The following is a 21341-nucleotide window of genomic DNA, read 5'->3' on the forward strand; positions in this document are numbered from 1 at the left end:
AGGCGAGGTTCTTCTGACGCAAAATGGCGCGCATTCGTTATTTATAGTAGCGGTTACGTAATGGGCTAGCAAATTCTAGAAGGGACTGGTCTAGGGGGGAGATCCTGAATTGCAGAAAGTTAATTCAAGGTTGCGTGTTCGCGAAAAGAAAAGCCATTGTATTTTTTTATATTTTACATATATATGTGTGTAAGATATAACAAAATATGATAGCTGCTTCAAAAAAATAATTGCCGACCTGAAAATTAACATTCTAAATTTGGTGATCTGCCCCTAAATTCATCCTTTCTCACAGGTTCCAGATTTTTCTATTTTACGCAGCGTTTTAATGCAGATGTCCCTTCTCCAATCAAATTAATTGTTAACCAAAACTCTAAACTGAAACTTTTCCGACTCCCACCCTTCTTCCTATGAAGTTCTGTGATACTTTCCCCTTTTTCCGCATAGCTGTCCTGCAGGCAAGACGCTTTTAAACCATGCTGCTGTTGCTTACTTACTTAAAATGATGTTCTAATTCAAAATGCAATTTATGTATTTAAAATATGTAATGATTCCAAATATGTAGACGAAAACAGTGGAACTTTTAACAGCTTACGACACTACGTAGATGACCGAGAAGACCGTTGTGGCAGAGTGTAAAGCATGATGACGCAATTTAGCACACACACACACACACATATATATACAATATAAATATAAATGTCACAAAACATAGGAATACATGGTTGGACGTAGGAAGATGTAATATGATATATCCTTGCCAAAGTTCACTGCGATCTGTCCATCACTTTGGGAGATAATCAACCGAATGCGAAATCTCTCTTTATTTAAACGCCAAAGTATTTTCACCAAGAGTATTGGACACAGTTTCAAATTTACATTTTTATAATATTGAGAAATATCTGAAATAAAAATGGGTCTTCTCGTTTAAGGAATATAAGCAAGAATTGCCCTAAAACTTTTTTAAATGTGTTACACATTCACAATACATTTACAATTGTTAAGTGCAACACTTAAAAAATGTTAAAATGTTACACATTTTTAAGATAGATACATTTCTGAAATAAGAATAGTTCTTCTTGCTCAAAGAGTATGACATTTTAGCAAGAATAACTCTATAAGTCTTTTAAATATGTTATACTTTTATAATAGTATAGAATTACACTTAAAGTGTTAAAATATTACACTTTCATAATACACATGCATTTCTCAAATGACAATGCGTTTCCTAATAGAAAAAGGGCCTTTTTAAAACGAATAGCTCAGTAACTCATTTAAAAGTGCTTTAATAATTTTTCAACTTAATTACCATATTTATCATAACGAAATTTGATTTTGAATATCCAAGCGTTTTGATTAAAAGAGTAATAATAATAATCTAATACACAGCAACAACAAAATTTCATATTATCTTTTAACCATAATACAATTCGCATGTTACAAAAGTTTTGTATAGTTCTCAGTAGCAGACTAATAAATGTTACTCAGTACAGTGGCATTTGGTAATATCGCAATCTTGTCACAAGAACAAAAATATTTTCAGTTACTTTAATGAGCTCATTTCGTGTTTAAAATTAGTACATTTATTAAGACTAAAACAATGTTTCCTATGTAAAAATTAGCCTGATATTTCTCCGAGACCAGTAATTTAGATTTGAAGATTACGATTAAAAAATGTTTGTCTTACTTTTAAATTCTTCCTTTTGGAAATAAAAATCTGAATTTTTTTTCGAGGTCCTGAAACGGTAAACTTAATCTTGTTTGCGTTTATGCAAATGTTTATTTTAAAAGAATGAGGCATGTTTGAAAGACCTTAAAAGTTATTCCAGTGAATTATTATTATAAAATATTTTTTTTTCGAAAAAGCAGATGAGCTAAAGCTTAATTTTCAGCTTCCTACTAGCACGCCATTTATGATATTCAAGGCAATGGACAATATCTTCTTCTTTAAACATATAGTTTAGATCAACAGGTAGCCAACATTTTCTGAACATGCATAAGAGTTACCGTTACGAATAATAAAACATACTGCGTGTGATGCTCCGATATAAAAGAGGTCAAACTGCGTTATCCTTTGTTTAACATGATGTTAGAGAACATCATACAGAAAACAAACTAATTTTAAAGAAAACAACTTTTCTTTGCAATATGCTATAAAAATGAATAACTTTTAGAAACAATGCATTTTGCATTTCTTTATAGTTTGTAAATCTGCCCTGTATTTTACAGGTGTAGTAAATCTTGGGGCGAAAGAGCTCAAATCAATGTTTGTCACACTTCTTTCGCGAATCAGGAAAGGAATATTTCGTTGTGCCCTTACACGAACAGTGAGAAGTTGCGCCTCCGGAACCTCGAACTTTTGATCCCGGTGTCGGCGCAGCCCCACGGCGCCCCCTTTGCCGGAACCACGCTTGCGCATTTGGTGCCGAACAACCCCTCCCGTCGGACTGAGCGCATGGGATTGTCAGAGACAGGGAGACGAGCATTCCCGCCATTCGACAACTATGTCCTTCTCGAATAAAAAAGATACAAAATCCGAGACGCGGATTTTCTGGATTCAATCGATGATCTTGACTATCGATTAATTTCGGTTGCATTGATTTTTTTTTATTGTTTGACTTTGTGGGCTTGAACTCTCATCAAGTGTTTCGATTTTACCATTGTTGGAGATAGGTATTGTGTGAGTTACTTTTTTTTTTAATGTGAGTGTGTTTTTATTTATTTTGTATCTGTGTCCAAATGATTTGACATGCTAAGAGGTGATATCTGGATCTCCTAATACATTAATTACATAAACGAACCTAAAAAGGGACATAAACTTCAATATGAATCCCAATGTCACCGAATCTTATTGTCTGAGAGGGGAAGAAAATTAATGGAACATACTAACTTAAAACGTTTGCTGTAAAATAATTGTATTTCAAGTATTAAATAGCTTTGATTTAATATGTATTCAGTAGTGCTATTGGAACTTTTTATTGAAGAACCTCAAACTGAACTTTCTAGTTATTTATTTTAAGAGAACAAAGTAGCTTTCGAAATCATGTCATTTCTTTTGTTAGGTATACCGTTTACTTGATTTTTCTCTTTGAACTGATACATTCGGAACATAATAACCTATTAAGAGCTTGAAACTTAAAGCTTTGCAAACCTATTTTTCAGGTTCGCTTAAAATGGAGAAAAGGTTTATTTTAGAATAAATAGCATGATAGCAAGGACTTTTTGCTACCACGTTTAATGCTGTGTTGTGTTTAAAAGATTATATCCTGATATAAATGTACAGAAATTGGTTAAATTGACATCTCCTATACTGATAAGAAGTTTTATAACTCCACTCTATTAATAATATTATCTATATCCAGTTTATAATGAATTTGAGCATTTCAAATGCATTCGAAAGCTTACCAGAGACATTAAGTGAAATTAAAGAGTTGAGTAAAAGTTTTAAACGTTGAGTTAAAAAATATAAAGGAAGATAATATGAACTCAAAATATATTCTGGCTAAACCAGAATACCGAAATGTGAGTTCTGTTGAAATTTTTAACTGATTTGTACGTACAAAGATTAAAACATTTTTTATAACCGAAATGACATCTTTATTATTAGCTAATTAACATTTGAGCTTACGATTGAAATTATAAAAGAAAATATATCTAGATAATTTATTGTAGATATTTATACTCAATTTTATATTGATATACGTGACCAAGTGTGGTGCCTTGTCTCTTTGTATTTGGCGTAGATGTTTTTTCCATGCATGCAGATTTAGTTAGACTCAATTAAATATTTTTCAAATCACATTTGCTTTAAACAAGTTCTACAGTATCTTACCTATATATGAATATCTATATAACTATATGTGTACATATTCGCATATTGCATATAATTTTCGAGATCAATAACAAGTTAGTATAGATTTCAATCAAAAGGATAATTTAAGGAAGTAATAAGTGATGAAATGTATAAAATGAATTATATTTCTGTGAATTTCAGTGAATAAATAATAATTATTTGACAGTGGTAAATACTAATATAGCACAGGGACTTTTAAACTGACCAACTTCGAAAAGTATTTTCAATGTTGGTTTCAAATGCACCTTAAAGAAAATAACTGCTGCGAAAGAGTTAACTTTGAGATGCTGGAAAAAATACATATTTGACGCAACAGGTATATTGCAAATGTTTGGTGGTGGCATCCTTTGAGAAAAAAAACCTGGTGGGCATCCTTTGAGAATGCTCAATAATTCAGCCATTTACAAAAATCTATCAATGATTACTGAGAATATGAATAATGAGGTGTGCAAATATGGAACATGCGGTTGGAGCAACTCTCAAGTGTTGCTCTCAAGTGCAACTTATACTCTCAAGTGAGCAGAAATCTTGAATGGAGTTATACGCAGCTTTGATCGTTCTCCCTGGACATCCACCTGGATAAGAAAACAGTAAGTTTATTTTGTTCTATAAACTTATTTTTTAATTTCCTTGGCTGCTATTGTATTTGCGATTACCTTTAAGAAATGGTGTGGGTTCTTCCTGTGTTATCGAATAAAATTTATTAAAAATTCCTCTTATTAAAATTCTAATGAAATCTAACAATCATAATATTAGATAATTTTTAAGGAATGATTGTTCAGAAGGGAAATTTTAAATAAAAAATAAAATCTCAATTCTAATTCCATTGGGTAATTTTAAGAATTGACTATTATAGCAGAAATGTCATTTTAAACAGAAATGCAATTTTAAAATATCGAATTTTAAAATTTAAAAAAGTGTTAATTAGTATTAAAGAAGATAGAATGAATTATCAGACGTATAAGCATAAGAAAGTTATAATAACTTTTTCTGCCGAAATCTGTTACAATATGATTGGAAATTATGTTTATTTGCCTAACAACCCCTAAACTACAGTTAAATCCTGGGTATCGCATGTAATTTCTTCTGTTTGATTAATAATGGAAATTTTACTGAACAAGAAAGATAGTAGGCATTATATTTTAAATATGTACAAATTAATATTATATGCAGATATTTCATTAATTTCATCGCACTTGTCTTTGCTGTATTCTGCTTTGTTAAAAATTTAAATCTAAGATTTATTTATTGTTTGCTATGCTAAACTGTTAGAAAAAAAGAAAAAAATTATATTTCATTAAAATATATACATTTTATTGTTATATAACTGTATACAAAGAGTTTTACCTATTGAAGGTTATTACAAGGTTGTTGCATTCCTTTTTTGTAAAGTATTGGTTAAATATTGACTGGTTGTAATACATTGATTAATGAACACTTTGCTTTCATAATTAGGAGGTTTCAAATTTTGCGCAATACATATGCGCAGTAGAGGTTTTTTTCAAAAAGATATAAGTATTTAATTTTTATAGATAAGGTAAATATGTATGACGAATAAAAATTAAGGATTAAATTTGGTTGAATTGCTGTTTCCGAGTAAAGCACTTGTCTTATTAAAAACACTTCATTTGAATTGGGCGCAAAATCTACTGACTGAAATTGTGTAAAAATTAGTAATTATTCCTAAATAAGGAAACATTAATTTACACCAGTATGATGCTGATATTTACGCAAGACTGTTTTAAAATGTTTATTGGATAATACAAGGATAAATATTTCTAATTATTCTAAATTTTAAATTTTTAATTTAAATCTAATGCAAAATTGATATTTATATGTTAGCATTTGTAAATAGTAAAAATATTTCAAATCTTGTTCTAAATTCCAAATATAAAATTTTGTGAAGCCAATTTCTTACATTATCAAATCTTATTCTAAATTCTAAATTTTTATTTAGATTTTACATGCAATTAGCATTTTTGTATTAGCATTTGAAATTAATAAACTTCTTTTCAAGCATTATGAAAGTCTAAACATTTTAGATCTGTAAAACATTCAAATTCTCTTCTGAACTTACAATTTGCTTAGATATAATTATGAAGTAATTAGCCTAGTGCAAATGCATTGTTCTTTTCCCACATTAAATAAGAAAAGACAAAAATAATAAAGAAAATATAAGATTCAATTTTTTTTTCGTATTTGGAACAACAAATCCCATCTTTTTCATAAATTAAATTTAGAAATTTGAGCACATTTTCGGTCTGCTATAGTTATAATTTTTTTCCGAAACAAGAACTATGAATTGGAATTTAAATGAGAAGAAAAGTGGTTAATTTGTTTTAATTATACTGTTCATTATAACTTGTATGCTCTAACTCTGAAATAAAATTGTTTACTTCTAGTTTGAGACAAATCAATAATTTTTAATAGAGATAAAATAATCACGAAAGAAATAAAGTAAAGAATTTTTGCTTAAAATCGTAACAAGTACTAGTTTAAATCCATGCGTTATTTGTCTGCATCTACATTTGACTACAAATGTTTTCCATGATTCCAGTCAAAACAGTGTTCCAACTGAGACCAATGTGGCTATTTTCCTTCAATGCATGTTTTAGAAATATGTTTTCCATTTTATTTAATTAAAAAATAAACTTTTAACCTTATTTCATTAAAAATGCGTATTTGAATTTATTTCCTTAAAAATACCTAACATTTGATTTTAGTAAAAATTAATCAATACTCTTATTTTTTTTTCAATAATGAGATTCTTTATACGATGCCGTGTACATAGTTAAAGTAAAATCGATATGAAATCCGCAGTACTATATATTTGTACTTAAATTAAATTTTTAAGAATCATTTTTCGCTTTTTAAATGTAAATGTTATCAACACATTTCATTGTTTCCAATAAATGTTATAAGACTCATAATACTAATCCATAATAAAATTATGCTCACACTGGCTAATGAAATTAGAAACCTTTGAGATTTTCATTTGAATGCGTGCTAAAAATGAAGTGTGCAAATTTGTTTTATGACGTGGTTTACAAGTGGTTAGAATGCTATAGTATAAGTAAGGTGCAAGAATGCTTTTTATGATGACTAAAGTAAAACGACAGATGTTTTACAATTTGAAAAAAAAAAAAAAAGGCTTGTTTTTGGCGATAGTTTAGCAGGGATCTCGATTTCGAAAATAGCAAATCTCACTTGGTTCTGAAAAGCAGTCATATGAAAGGTTTTCAAAAGTTGGAATCGGAACCCACAGTCGTTCTCTAGAAGCTGTAACTGCGGTTCGAGCACAGTTTTCCAAAATAGTGATCAGCGTCGTCTCCGATCAATTGTACAGCAGAATAGGACTCTACCTCTACTCTGCTTCAACTGACACAGATTGTCAGCCAAGGCTCTTCCAAACAGATTTAAGCTCAAACCATGCGTAGAGAATTGCAGAGGATAGGAATGAATAGTCGGGTGCCTGTGAGAAAACCATTCATTTCTGCCTTAACGTGTAAGAATTCGTTTGCAGTGGTGTCGGTAAAGAAGACACTGGACATCTGAGAATTGGAAACGAGTAATGTGGTCGGATGAATCACACTACACGTTATTTTGCACTGATGGAAGACATAGAATTTTGCAAGAACCCCATTAAGCCATGAATCCCTCTTGCCTTACTCGCACTGTGCAAGAGTCTGGTAGGAGTATCGTGATATGGGCCATATTCTGGTGAAATGGAAGTGGTCCCCTGCTGTTCCTCGAGGGTAAACAAACAGCCATGAGATACCTAGATATACTGGCAGATCAAGTGCACCCTGAAATGTTGTATTTTTACCCTTATGGCTGTGAATACTTCACGGACAGTAATGCAAGTATACGTCGTGCCAGAAGTGTTCAAAATAGGTTCGCTGAACATCAGTCTGACTTCCAACACCTTGGCCACCGCATAGCCCGAATCCTAACCCCATAGAAAATGCGTGGGATATGGTGGAAAGACGCATCCTACAGCACTCTCCTCTTCCATCTAATTTACAAGATCTGAGATGCTGCATAGCCAATACGTGGTATTCGCTGGACGTAAATGCACTGCAGAAGCATGTAGACTCGATGTCTAAAGGAATAAGAGCAGTTATCTGTGCAAACGTTGGTCCAATAAAATATTGGTCTTGGGTTTCTAATGCATTGGCTAGTGTGTGCAATATGTCTCTAAATGACATATAATATTTTTTTTTAATTTAAAGCACGTATTATAGTCTTTAAAATTTAGAATTTTAATGATTATAATACGTTTCTTAATGAATATCTCTGATGTACAACAATACAGTATGAGGTTTATCAAACGAGAGTACATTTTTGCAGGTATTTCCTGTAAAGATTGAGTGGACATAATTATCATTCTGTTGAGTTAATTAAAAAGACAGCTAAGCAAACGTGTTACATATAATAAGTTTCCTATCAGAATTGACTGACCTTCGGGTTAAATACGGCTTTAAATGTTCCAAAACAGAAATTATCTGGATATTATGGTCTATTTCGGATAAGCCAATAGATTCTGATATTTTAGCAGTGAACAAAATTAAATCCGATTTTTCCTGAAACGAATTGTCATTCTAACGTAAATACGAACTGAGAACATTTAAAATATTTTTTTTAAATTGTCCTTGCCTAATTAAATACAACATCATGACACGAATATTCTAATATATTTTTCATTACTTCCTATATATTTGTATATATATTTGTGAAATGTATTGCTAGATTAGGACGAGAATTCGAAAAGCATCTGACACTATATTTCTATACCGTTAGAAGGAATGCAGAGTGGTTTTTCAAACTCTAATTTTATATAGTATATTATTATTTTGTGCTGTTTGTTCTATGCACTATAATACTGCCAAAAGTAATCAAGTCTTTGTATTGAAGATTCTGTTCTGCTTGCCGTTTAAAATGCTGAAAGATATGAAACGTTACTATATAAACGATTTCTAACTGCCAGTATAAGCTTACGAACACTCCATCAGTACTTTATTCTTTTCAACAAAAATTTCTGAATTACTAGTATCTTCATTATTTTCTTAACTTCCGTCTTTTTTGGCACACGTATGCTCATTACAACTTGCATAATCTCTGAATACCGTATCGTCCGCATGTGATGAACTTCCAATCGTTTCAATTTTTACCTTTTTCAGTTTTTCTATTTTCGACTATTTGTTTCTGTAGTTTTTTCTCTTTTTGGCCGCAAGGAGACTTAGCGTTAACACAAACAGAAAAAAAGGGAAACTTATATTTTAAAGCAAATTCCATGAAATTCATTATGGAAGATATCAAAATTAACTGTAACAGCAAACGAAGCCACATAGAAAAGACGGTTTTGCGAGCACTAGTAATCTATTTGATAGTAGCACCTGTATGATCTCACAAGAGGTCACCAAGCACTCCTTGTAGAAACTGAAAAGAAAAAAGTTGTTACTTTACAACAAGTACTTTCTCATAATTGGAACTTTTATTAGAATGGGATCGAAGAGAGCTGCAAATATCTGCAAGTTTGGCTTTAATTATATTTGCAATATTTTAAATATCATTTCCATTGGGTGAAAGTAAGGCATTTAGAATATTAAACAATTTATGCGCAAGATTTTAATATCAGAAGTCAAACTTAAATATTTTAGTATACCTACAGATATTTTCTTATAATCTATTTTTTCTTCCAAAGTACTTCTTTGCTTATGTTTTGTTTTGTTTCTTTACCCTCAGGTAAAACAGAAATAAAAAACTACCCGAGCGAAAGATGCAATTTTTTCTTAACGGAGCTGTGTAATGCAGTAATAAAATATAAAACGTTATCCATGCCATAACGTTAATTTGAAACCAAATGCATTTGAACGAGGGAAACTTGCTTCTTTCGTTTGCGCGTGATCTGCTTTTTCTTTATGAATGAATACTGTCTAAAAACCAAATTTTATGTAGTATGATTTTTCAATGAAGTACTTTATTTGCTTGAAAAGTGAAAAAAAAGTAATGTCCAGTTAAAAAAGGTTTTCTTTCTAAGAGAGAGGTTAAACTATTTAACATGCCGTTTTCCCCATGATGCTGGTTATGTGTTAATTAATAAATTTATAACTAGTTATACTACTTTGATTACTATTAATAATATGTTTACTGTTTAGAATTTTTTTTTATTTCATATTTTGTGAAACTTGAAAATTTCTCATTAACAGACTCGAAGATTTGAAAGCGAGCAGTGGCAACACATTTTGAAAAAAAAGAAAATTAGCGATTTAGAGATTTTAATTAATACTTTGGCTGATTAAAGTCCTACGAATATGAGAATGGTCGAAGTGGCTTTCTACGAATTTTTAGAATCGGGGGTACCTCTCACGAAACTCAACTCTCCGCCGTTCCGGAGAAAATGTTGTTACAAACAAACAAACATTTGGACCCGCACAGGTTTTAATAATATAGATTGATTGACAGCATCCTATTTGTATCAGTAGAATAGATACAATTATTCAAGAAATACATTTAAATCTATGGGAAGAAAGAGAATTAAAACAACAACCAGAAATTAGCAAGCATTATTTAGGTACAAGGGAAATATTTCGATTTTTGACGTGCAGGTTTCTTTTATAGTGGAAAGCGTAATATGTATTAAGAGATTTGAAATAAGATCGATTATAAACAAAATTTTAGGTACGGAAAATTCAGTTTATAGTAAAAATATCTTTTCTTGAAAACATGTTCAAATGTTTTGAAAGAATTCGTATGTAATCAGGTTCTTTATTAAATAGTAAATGGGTGTCCATTCTATATAAAGTTGAATAAAAGAAAGATTAAATTGACAAAACGACCTTCTAGCTTATTTCTCTCTTTTTAGCCATTATCTATTTGTTCATTATTATTTTTTCCCTTTATGTATTCTTTAGATGTTTACTTGTTCTTTATATTTACTTGTTCTTTGCACAACGTACAGTATTATACATTTATCCATGCATTTATGGCAGGAAAAAGGAAAAGCATTAAGGCAAACATAGAAATATGATTAAAGTTGTGACTGCTGAAAACAGAACTTCATAACTAAGCAGTCTTGGACTTTTGTTTTAATGCTAGACGGAAATACGAAAGAAATTTGTTTTTCATTTTCTTACATTTCTTTTCCCTAAGGAAGATGAAGTATCCAAGTCATCAAAAGCGTAATAATGAGGCACACTGTAATAAATCAAAAAACAAAATACTTGTTATATCAGCAGTCGGTAACAAAAAAATAGCAGCTAGGCGGAAAAAGATACATTCTTTACTTATTTAGTTTTATATAGAGCTATTGTTAGAATTTTATTTCTCACAAAGCAAACCACAAGCTTTTTATTGCTGAATAAGGTGCGCGTGAGAGGTATTTATACTTTCTAATACCTATATTAAAGGGAATTATACTTTATAAATTTAAACTAATGCAGTTATAATTAAATTATATATATTTATCAGTAACTATAACTTCCATCTTTTATAACCAGTATCTTATTCATAATATTTGACAAAGAATTTTTTTTAATCAGTATTCCTCCAGGCAAAATGAAATCACAGCACATTCAAATATCTTGGCTTTAAAGAAAAAAAAAACTTATAGCTTATATTATATTTAATGAAAATCAGGAAATATTATTTTCCCGCTTATCCAAATTTATTTCAACGAAGAAAATGAAATTTAAAATATTACATTTTGCACTGAAAGATATGATTTATTCTAAAGAGAAAAAATTATCTTTCTCTCCAAAAATCAAACACGCAATCTGAAACCTTAATAATAATCTAAAGTCAATTTTCATGTAATAGAATTCTTCGAAGTGTTTTGAACGACTGATAAGTGGGCAAAATTGCTGTGCAATTCAGAAGTACCTTTTCCTTTAACGTGTTAAATTATTTAGCATTCACCTTTTCCCTCTGAGGCTGGTTACGTAATGTTTAATAAACTGGGAACCATTTTTATTATTTCCAATTAATAAGAGGCAAATATTATAATTTTTGTAGTTTTTGGATAATATGAACTCAGGCTTAAGTGCAGTGAAAATTTCTTCTTGCAGTCATCATCAATATTGAAAATACTCTGTTTAGCATTTTAAATTTTGTAGAGTCATAATTCATTTTAAAGCGCAAAATTTTAACGTGGAAATCTATGTTAAAATACAATTTGCTATCAAACTGAAAATCTATCTGTTACTGAATCTATCTGTTACTGTATCTGAAAAATATACATTGCCCACACAGGGACTCGAACCTGGACCTTTAGAATACTAAACGTTGCACCACGAAAGCATGCATAAAGGAGGGAGAAAAAACTCTGTAAACGTTTCTCAACAAAATAGAGATTTAATTTAGAAACTATAGTTTTTAAAACTATATGTTATAATTTTGATTTGACAATTACAGATAATTTTAAACTAAAAAGAAATTAGCAGCACCTTTGGTTTTCAATGCCTTCTACAGAAAGCTATCTGGAGAATTCGGATTCCGGTTAGAGTATGCTGCAACAAATTTTCTGAAAGAAAGGTTATTTTCTTTACCTTATCTTTTCAATTCTTCGGAACGAAATTAAATAAGATATAACGATTATTACGTGGATTTTAGTTTCAATAAAATAGAGAAACGAAAACTACATTTTTAGATAGCTAACCATTAACTTAACGAGAATCTTTTAAATGAGGCAACAAATTGAAAACAAAAAACTTTACGGAATATGTAATAGAGATGACTAATGAAGTTTTTCAGACTGTTAAAATTATCTTTTGTCTAACCAGTTTCAAAATTAATTTCCACAATTACTAGGCTAGATCATCGCTTTAAATTGCCATGCAAACTAAATTAAACCACAAATTAAATAAGCTGCAAATTATATTTTACTTCCTTAATGCATTCTTCGATGAAAGGCATGGGCTTTTGTAACAGCGATGTATCAAATGTTTGATATTGAATTAAATAGCAAATGCAGCATATTAGTCCTGCATCTTTACACACCCCCTCATTTGCGTTCATTATTACAGAAAATATCTAGTTAATAGTACCTTTTAAAATTATAATTAATTGTGAAACACGGATGAAATTTATAAGATCCCAGGACTGATGGAAAAAATAATTTGCTTCTTAACAGTGTTCGGTCATTGTTAAATTATATTTTTAAAAAATGAACTTAATCTGTTTCTTCACAAAATCATTTTAGAATAGATAGTATGCAATTTTAAAATCTAGAAACTGGATTTTAAGAACAAGTAACAAACCGGACACGAAGAGAAAAGGTATAAGGTAATAAACATCCGTAGAAGAGACCCACGATCGAACCCCAATGTCGTTTACCATCGTCGAGGCTATGGGAAACTTGAGGCAGGCACCGCCCATCCCATCTGTCCTAACAGATATCGACATGAGCAAGAAGCAGTAGACCCAAGTTGCAAAGTGAGCATAACGCCTTGGAACCGCCACACTGATTACTGGAATGTGATAAGAGCACGCACATTCGCGTAGTTGAAGGTACGGAATGAGTTACGTCATACGAACCATGGCGTTATGCCTCGCAGTGGAAAACAACTCCAAAAAGGTACGTCCACTCACTGGGAACGTAGCTCACGGGCTCAACAATCAATCACATCAACGCAAAGAGCTGTCAACAGCACTTACGACACGGGCTCAAATCACGATGACCAGTCGTGTCCACTCGTATCCCATTAAAATTCAATTATTCAATGAATGAATGCTTCTCTGGAAGAATGCTTCAGTGGAAATGTAAAATGCTTCTATGAAACATTAAAAACATTGTAGTTTCTGCTGATGTAGAACTTTACATCGTTTAGTTATGTTTTTCCTTTGTTAATTCAACTCATAATTTTAAGAACGGAACTTAGTTCTTGCGTGTAAATTTGCTTAAATTATCAAAGCTACCTAATCCAGGTCAACGGATTTCGCGCAAAAGCAAAAATAAATAGATTTATTAATTTCAATTCAAATTTGCTGTAAAATATCATAAAAGTTGAATTTTTTGGCTCATATGGATACGTACGCACACTATATCCCATGCTGAAATATAGCTATATTTTAATTTTTAGACACTTTTTAGACTTTTTTTAATCAAAGTTAGAACACACATTTGATAATTATTTTTAAACGTTTTCATAGGAATTAATAGTAATTAAAATGAAAGATTCTGACTTTAAAACGTTATGTAGGTGCAAGACAAATAGAAATGTAAAACAGATTCTATAATAAAAATTTTTTTCTCTGGCCGTAGAACTTCTCTGAATAACCAATCAATAGTTACATATTTGATATTTAGCGGTCATACCCATAAGATTAATGCTGCTATTTAATGTTTTACAAATATATTTTTATCAATTTATGCTTCGAATAAAGCAAAAGAGAGGAGTACTGTCTTTCAAAAATTACTTTCATTTTAATTCAAGCAGAAAGTGCTAGTTAAATACATCCAAGTCTTCAAAATCAAAATATTTAAGGTAAAAATTATTTTGTCGCAAAACAACTTAACAGGAATATTGTTAACAAATATTTGAAAGTGGGTAAATTTAAAATTTTGAAATTGGAGGTTCGAATAGGTGAAGTAAGCTTTCTCCGTATCTCCCGCGCAATGAAAATGAAGCCATGAAACGTCACGGTATGACGTAATCACTAATCATGGCTGCTGCCATAAGCGGACTTCTTGTTGGTCTGTTAACATTCTAATCGGCATTGTCTACATTAGCTGTTCATCACTGAACATTTATAAGTTTCCCGTTCTAATTTTAATACTTAACATAAAAGATTTCCTACTTGGCATATATAAAAGTCGCAAAGATTGCAATTCTTTGAAATTTAATAAAATACATGTTAATGGAAATGAGTAAATGGTAACAGTAACACAACTATGTTACATGGTGAAACCTGGAAGATCAGTGGAAGTTTCAATGGTATTTATGCAAATAAAGCGTAAAAACACTTTTCGGAGCTTGTAGAATTTGATATTTGTTTTGAAATTCACTATAGTTTTAATTATTTATGTTTCGTAGTTACATTTACGCTGTATGGCGGTCATGATAAGTCTTGACACACGTTGCTGACATTTCCTCGGGTCCAATTTTGTGACGTTATGCTTACACTATTTGTTCTAACCACCATGGTGTGTTGCGCTGAATTATTATATGAAATTCATCATTTGTAAGTAAATGCGTGCCATAAATTAATGATTTTTGTCTCATTATGGTAATTCAAACTTTACTGTTAATAAATATAGTGAAGTCTTTATCCCCTTTAATACCTAAGTTGAACTGAGTATATAAATGCTCAAAAAATAAGATAAGGAAAAGAATTAAAATGATTGGTAAAGCAGATTTAATTATAACATCAAATAAGAACAAGCCTTAGAGCTTAGTGTCGCATTATATTTCAGAGCGAATTGTCCAATTTATTATAATAAAATCGTATTAAAATGTCGGTTCATGATCTCCTTAAAACGCTCTTGCTCATAACAAGGGGATATATCACTCTTATTATACGAATGTTTCACTTCTGTGAGCTATGACTTAAATTTAAATTCCACGCTGATAAAATACGCTTGCAGTATTAACAAAATCAGCTACTGTAATAATGATTAATTTTTTTGCAAATTAAATTATGATATTATTAGTCCAAAGGGGCAATTTGCCCTGAAGGACTATTAATTTCGTTTGGGCATTTTGCGTTGATCCACTACAAGCGTTATTTCACTTTTCAAATTGTTATCTTTTAATATTTTATATATATTAATGTTTAAATATTTTCGCCCTGTATTATATTTCAAGAAATTAAAAATATGTATGAATGTATGTATGTTTCTCACAATGTGATAAAACAACGATACCTACAGCCATCAAAATTTAAGTAACGTAATCTTCCATAGAATACGGCATGTGAATAAAGATATGTTATTATGGATTTCATATTTTGTAACTCTTTAACGAATTTTTCATTAAAAAACTAAACAATTTCAAAAGTAGCAATGGCAACACTGTACGGAGGAAAAAAAAAACATTTTTATCTTTAGCGCGCGAGACTGTATCGGAAATTCTAAAGATATGTTCATTCTAAAATTATTTTGCGATATTGCTGTTGAACTGAATTTTATGGTTTGAGTATGTAGAACATGATATTTAATAAATAAAGATTTAAAAAAACGCCTCTTTGGACGTAATTTAAAATTTGAAACCTTTCAGATTTTTTGTTTCCCTTTTATACTCATTGTTGCCGTTTTTAACTTATTATTTTCTATTTCCAATTTTCAGAATCCATATTCATGTTTTTCATTTAACCATCCGTCTCACCAGCAGATGTTATTTATGTACCTCAGATCAAATTTTGCGTTTCTAACTGATTACACGCAATGGCTATTAAAATAAAAGCAGCGTGCATATTTATCCTTCGTGGTGTGCTATCAAATTTTATTACTAACTGACCCTATGACAGGTAGAAAAAAATTCAGAAATATCAGATAAAGTATTAGCAGAACTTTAATGTCTTATGATTAGATAAAGTATGACATTTAAATTATGACTAATAACTTGCAGGATGATAAGGAAATTTTGGTTTGAAGCTACAATTTTATTACATTATTAAATTTTCGCTTCCTCTTTTGAAAAATGCTAGCGGAATTCTATCTTGAAAATAACATCAACATAGTGATTCATGGATCATTTTCTGGAAGAAAAATGGCTGGTTAGACAGCTTCCTTTTCTGACGGAGTTCTCAAAATGGATTTTGATGCCTGCTTTATTTTATGTGATTACATTATAAACAAATTGTCAAATTTATTTTATTTTGTTGTCGTCTGATTTGTAATACGATTTTTCTTGACCATAATTTAGGATAAATGTAATTATTATTATGTTTACTGCATTGTATTTCAGTATGTATTTTATAAATAGTTTTTCATTAATTAGGAATGCTAAAGATTGTGTTTATTGGTACTACTTGATTTTCTCGTCCCTCGCGATAAACCGCCAATTTACGTAGAAAACGCTACTCCCGCTTTCACGAATTTGATAAGCCGCATGATATGGTAAGAGTCCTTTTTTCAATTTAAACACTGTAAAAGAAACGTTGACAATTTTTAATCTACGAAGGAGTGAGGAAGATGCTCCGCAGTTTTCCAAGAAGAACATATTTTACCTCGCAATTAACGTTTTGTTTGTTACCCTTATTTATTAAATATCATGTTCTTCGCTTTTAAACCATAAAATTCAATTCAACAGTAATATAATAAAATATTGAAAAGGGCACAACTTTAGAATTCCGATACACATATAAAAAATATCCAGGCTGGATATAAAAAAATGTTTCTTTTCACCGTCGCTCGCTTTGAAATCTTTGAGTTCCTTAATCAAAAGCTCATAAATGCTATACAAAATATAAAATAGATAATAAAACAAATTGCAAATTTTTGGCTTCCAGATGCCCATATTCGGGTGGAGACATACGTTATTCAAAAATGGCTCTAGGCATAGTTGTTTTACCACAAGGCGAGAAACGTACATACTGTTACGTTATTTTCTTCTTCTTGACGTTACGTACGTACAGGGTTCGTACGGATTTGGTATGAATAACGACGATAACGTAAGCTATCCTACCGCGCCTGGACATTTCTTAACAATACATTCATGCAGATTCTTCATTATTTAATTTTTTTAGTATAATACAGAGTGATAACATTCGGTGGCAACAATTTAAAAACTGATTCGTCGTTTACAGCGAATCAACGTAACATACCAAAACGAAATTCATAGCCCTTCTGGGCAAATTGCCCTTTTGGGCTAGGGGGGAAAAATAGGATTTGATCCGACAGCTGGTTTAGTATCGAAACACACTTTATTTAGCCAATATTAATCAGGATATCTCCAAAGTCACGTTTTACAGTCGTCGAAGATCTAATATACACTCGCTGGAACAATCAGCGACACAGCCTTCAGATTATCAGGCTATAACGGTGGAAACAGCTTCACTGCAAAACACCAGAATACAGCTCCCGACTCTGCTCGGTCGTTCTCGGAACTCCACATACTCTCGAGACTCTCCACGCTACAACTCGCGATGCAGTCGACGACACACCTAACACAGCTCTCGACTCTTCAGTTCAGTCGTTAGCTCAACACACTCTCTCGACAATGCACTAACCGCGATACACTAAAAGACTCTTTCTGTGCACTCGACGACCCACTCGTCACTCGCTGCCCGGCTGTCAACTTGGATCGACTCCGCACGTACTGACTAACTCGAGAGTAACTATCTCGTACTCGCTCTTCACGTACCACAGGGTTTATATAGCTTTCGGCCTGTGTTCGAGAACATTCTGGGCTAAACCGGTTCGATACAGAAGGTTCTCCATCTCTCCATGGTATATCGCCAATTTTGTCGCCAAATGAGCGATTGTTCGCCAAATGTGGCAACTTTGCCTTTCCCTGCCATTTTGGGGTAACCCTAAACCTGCTTTGCGGGAAGCTATCTTACCGCGCCTGGACATTTCTTAACAATACATTCATGCAGATTCTTCATTATTTAATTTTTTTTAGTATAATACAGAGTGATAACATTCGGTGGCAACAATTTAAAAACTGATTCGTCGTTTATCGTTTACAAGGAATCAACGTAACATACCAAAACGAAATTCATAGCCCTTCTGGGCAAATTGCCCTTTTGGGCTAGGGGGAAAAATAGGATTTGATCCGACAGCTGGTTTAGTGTTCTAGAATACTATTCCTAAGAGCGCTGCGTTTCATCTACCGTAGAGTAGAATAGAAATGTCGCTTATGTCGTGCGATAAATAGCTCAACATCTGTCAAAATACCACGATTAACTGGAACAGTTTTTGAGAAAGGTGTTTTTGCCTAGATTTATTTCGACAACATAAAGAACGAATAAGTGGCCCTGGAGAAATATTCGAAATTGATGAGAGTTTGTACGTGCGGCGAAAACACAACTTTGGCAGGGTATTTCCACAACAGTCGATATTCGGCGAATCGCCTTACAGTGGCGAGTGCTTTCTTGTTGAAGTTCCAAATCGGGAAACTCACACACTGAAAGCAAAGCCTGTCAATCACATAATTAAAGATTTAACAATAGATTCAAACTGTTGGTGTGTCTGTAAAACAGACAAGTTTGAAAAAGCTGGTTACAGCCATTTAGTTTTGTTGTTCCGACAGCGGTTGCCCGCAACCAAAATTTAAAAGATTGTGGGGCTCTTATAAATGGCGAAACAAAAAGCTTAGAGGTACGCCTCGACATCATCTAGAGTCGTATCTTTTCGAATATGAAACTCAATCACGGAGATACGGCAGCCACAAATTCTGTGCGATTGCGCCATTTCGATAATGGGGCCGTGAAAATGAAGTTGTGCCGGTTTATCCATCAAACGTTTTATTTTCTCAATTCAACTTATATTAAACTTTTTAAGGATTATCTCGCACTCCTCCTCAATAGAAATACCACTCAACAGAAAATATATCAGTATCGAATGATAGAAGAACATCGAAATGTAGTTCTGTAAGCCCCAGGTGCTGTTCCATAGTATCTTAATGTACTACATTTATAATAAATTATTAAAAGATATTATGTAAGCAAAACAAAAGTTCTTTCCGCTGCGAAAAATAAGATATAGGTTAAACTCCAATACAGATGTAGGCAGTGAAATTATTTATTGTAATTAGTAGAACGGGCATAGTTTCCACTTTTTCACAAAAAAAAAAAAAAAAAAAAAATATATTGTTCTTCAAAAAATCAGATGAATAATAAAAATACTTTTTTTGTAAAAATTACAAAGAAGAATAAATTTTAATGTAGAATTTATCCATTCAAAACAATAAAGAGACATTTTGTTTTTGTAAAAAGTACAAAGAAAAGTAAATTTCAATGTAGAATTTATCTATTCAAAACAATATAAAGACTTTTTTTTTTTTGTAAAAATTACAAAGAAGAGCAAATTTTAATGTAGAATTTATCCATTCGAAAAGATTTTAGAAGTCGTAGAAAATGTCGAAATGGTTAAATTTAAATTAATGTCAAATTTTCTATTAAACGAATTTTAATCCTAATCTCTTCAGTTTGGCCATACTGAAATTCTACTGGATTCTTACAATTTTTAAACTTTTGGGTAGGCTACCTTTTTAAAATTTTTTAAAGAAATTTTACAGTAAGAAATAGTTCCTGCAAAATACAAAATAATTAATACATATTGTTCAACGGTTATTTTTACAGTACAAAGGTGAATGATTCAATATAATCCATTAAAATTGCAGCATTGGGTACTTTATTTAAAATCTGGTGTTTAAACTTTTGAAGGAGTTAAATATTTTCCTTTAACATTTCAACGGAGTTTACGAGGTCTCGGCTAATTACACTCAAATATCTGTTCAGGTACAGCAGTTAATTACATGTAATTAAGCAACTCTCATTATACTTAATATTATAATAATTAAGTTAATTAATATAACATTAACTATAATTAACCCAAGTTAAATTTCTCATTATAAAATGAACTTGGGTTTTTTACTTAAAACGTTTTTGCCAATTTATAATCTGACAACACTGTAAACAACTTAGCATCAAACAGCAACATAGTTATTATTTTGAAACAAACGCTAACTTAAATCGCACTTTCCTAAATCAAATAAATTACGTTTCGTTTTTCCTTATCTTTTCGCAACAATTAAGCCTACCAGCAGCCAAGCTGTAAAGCCGCTAAATACTCTTAGTTCGTCCGGGGTTTGACTCCCGAAAAACGGGCTGGCTGCATGGGAGTTTTCATATTTTTCCCCATGAGTAACATGTATACGAGCAAGTTTCCTTTAGAAAGTCCTTCACGAAGGCATCCCTCCACTTAGGCAGATAGCCCTCGAGTGCATTGCTATAATTAAATAAACCAAACCAGTCTTCGCAACAACTACTCATAACTAAAATAATATAGCTCCCTTGTGCTTCACAGAAAATCAAGACGATTTATGATACTTAGATTATTACTTAAGTTCAATCGCATTTACTCTTCTTTCGAACGCTTTTTTTTTCATCTTTGGTTTGTTTTTGCAAGAGTAGGTGAAAATAAGTAATTGTATATACTATTGTATTTTAAAATCTAAAAACTCTAAATTGTCTATGTTTTAAATTTTGAAAGTAAAAATAGTTTTACAACACATGGAACATAATACTATGTGTAATTTGTATAAGCCAAATATTTTTTACGGAAATTTATTAAAAAAGGCAGAAAAAAAAGTTTTGATAGCTTAAAACTTTATTTTTTTTTTTTAATCTGAATTTTTTCAGATTTTATATTACGCCCAAAGGGGACCTTTTTTAACGTTCTGTGTGTTACATTTATTTTATAAATATCATGTTCTTCTTTTATAAATATCATGTTATCATGTTCACTTAAACCATAAAATTCAATTCAACAGTAATATTGCAAAATATTTAAAAGAGCATATCTTTAAAGTTTCCGGTACAC

General features: G+C 31.3%; 1 protein-coding gene across 1 annotated transcript in view; it reads left to right on the forward strand.

The window, feature by feature from the left end:
* The first annotated feature begins 3971 nt into the window (after positions 1-3971).
* Positions 3972-21341, forward strand: part of LOC118194750 (uncharacterized) — a 631198-nt gene continuing 613828 nt past the window's right edge. The window contains exon 1 of the mRNA XM_085810543.1: positions 3972-4443. The gene's annotated coding sequence lies outside the window, so the exon portion shown is untranslated. The remainder of the gene's footprint in view (positions 4444-21341) is intronic.

The sequence above is a fragment of the Stegodyphus dumicola genome, chromosome 2, assembly GCF_044657685.1.
Source record: "Stegodyphus dumicola isolate Sdum_Otavi_A_Nest chromosome 2, ASM4465768v1".
In the NCBI taxonomy this organism is placed as follows: Eukaryota; Metazoa; Arthropoda; class Arachnida; order Araneae; family Eresidae; genus Stegodyphus; species Stegodyphus dumicola.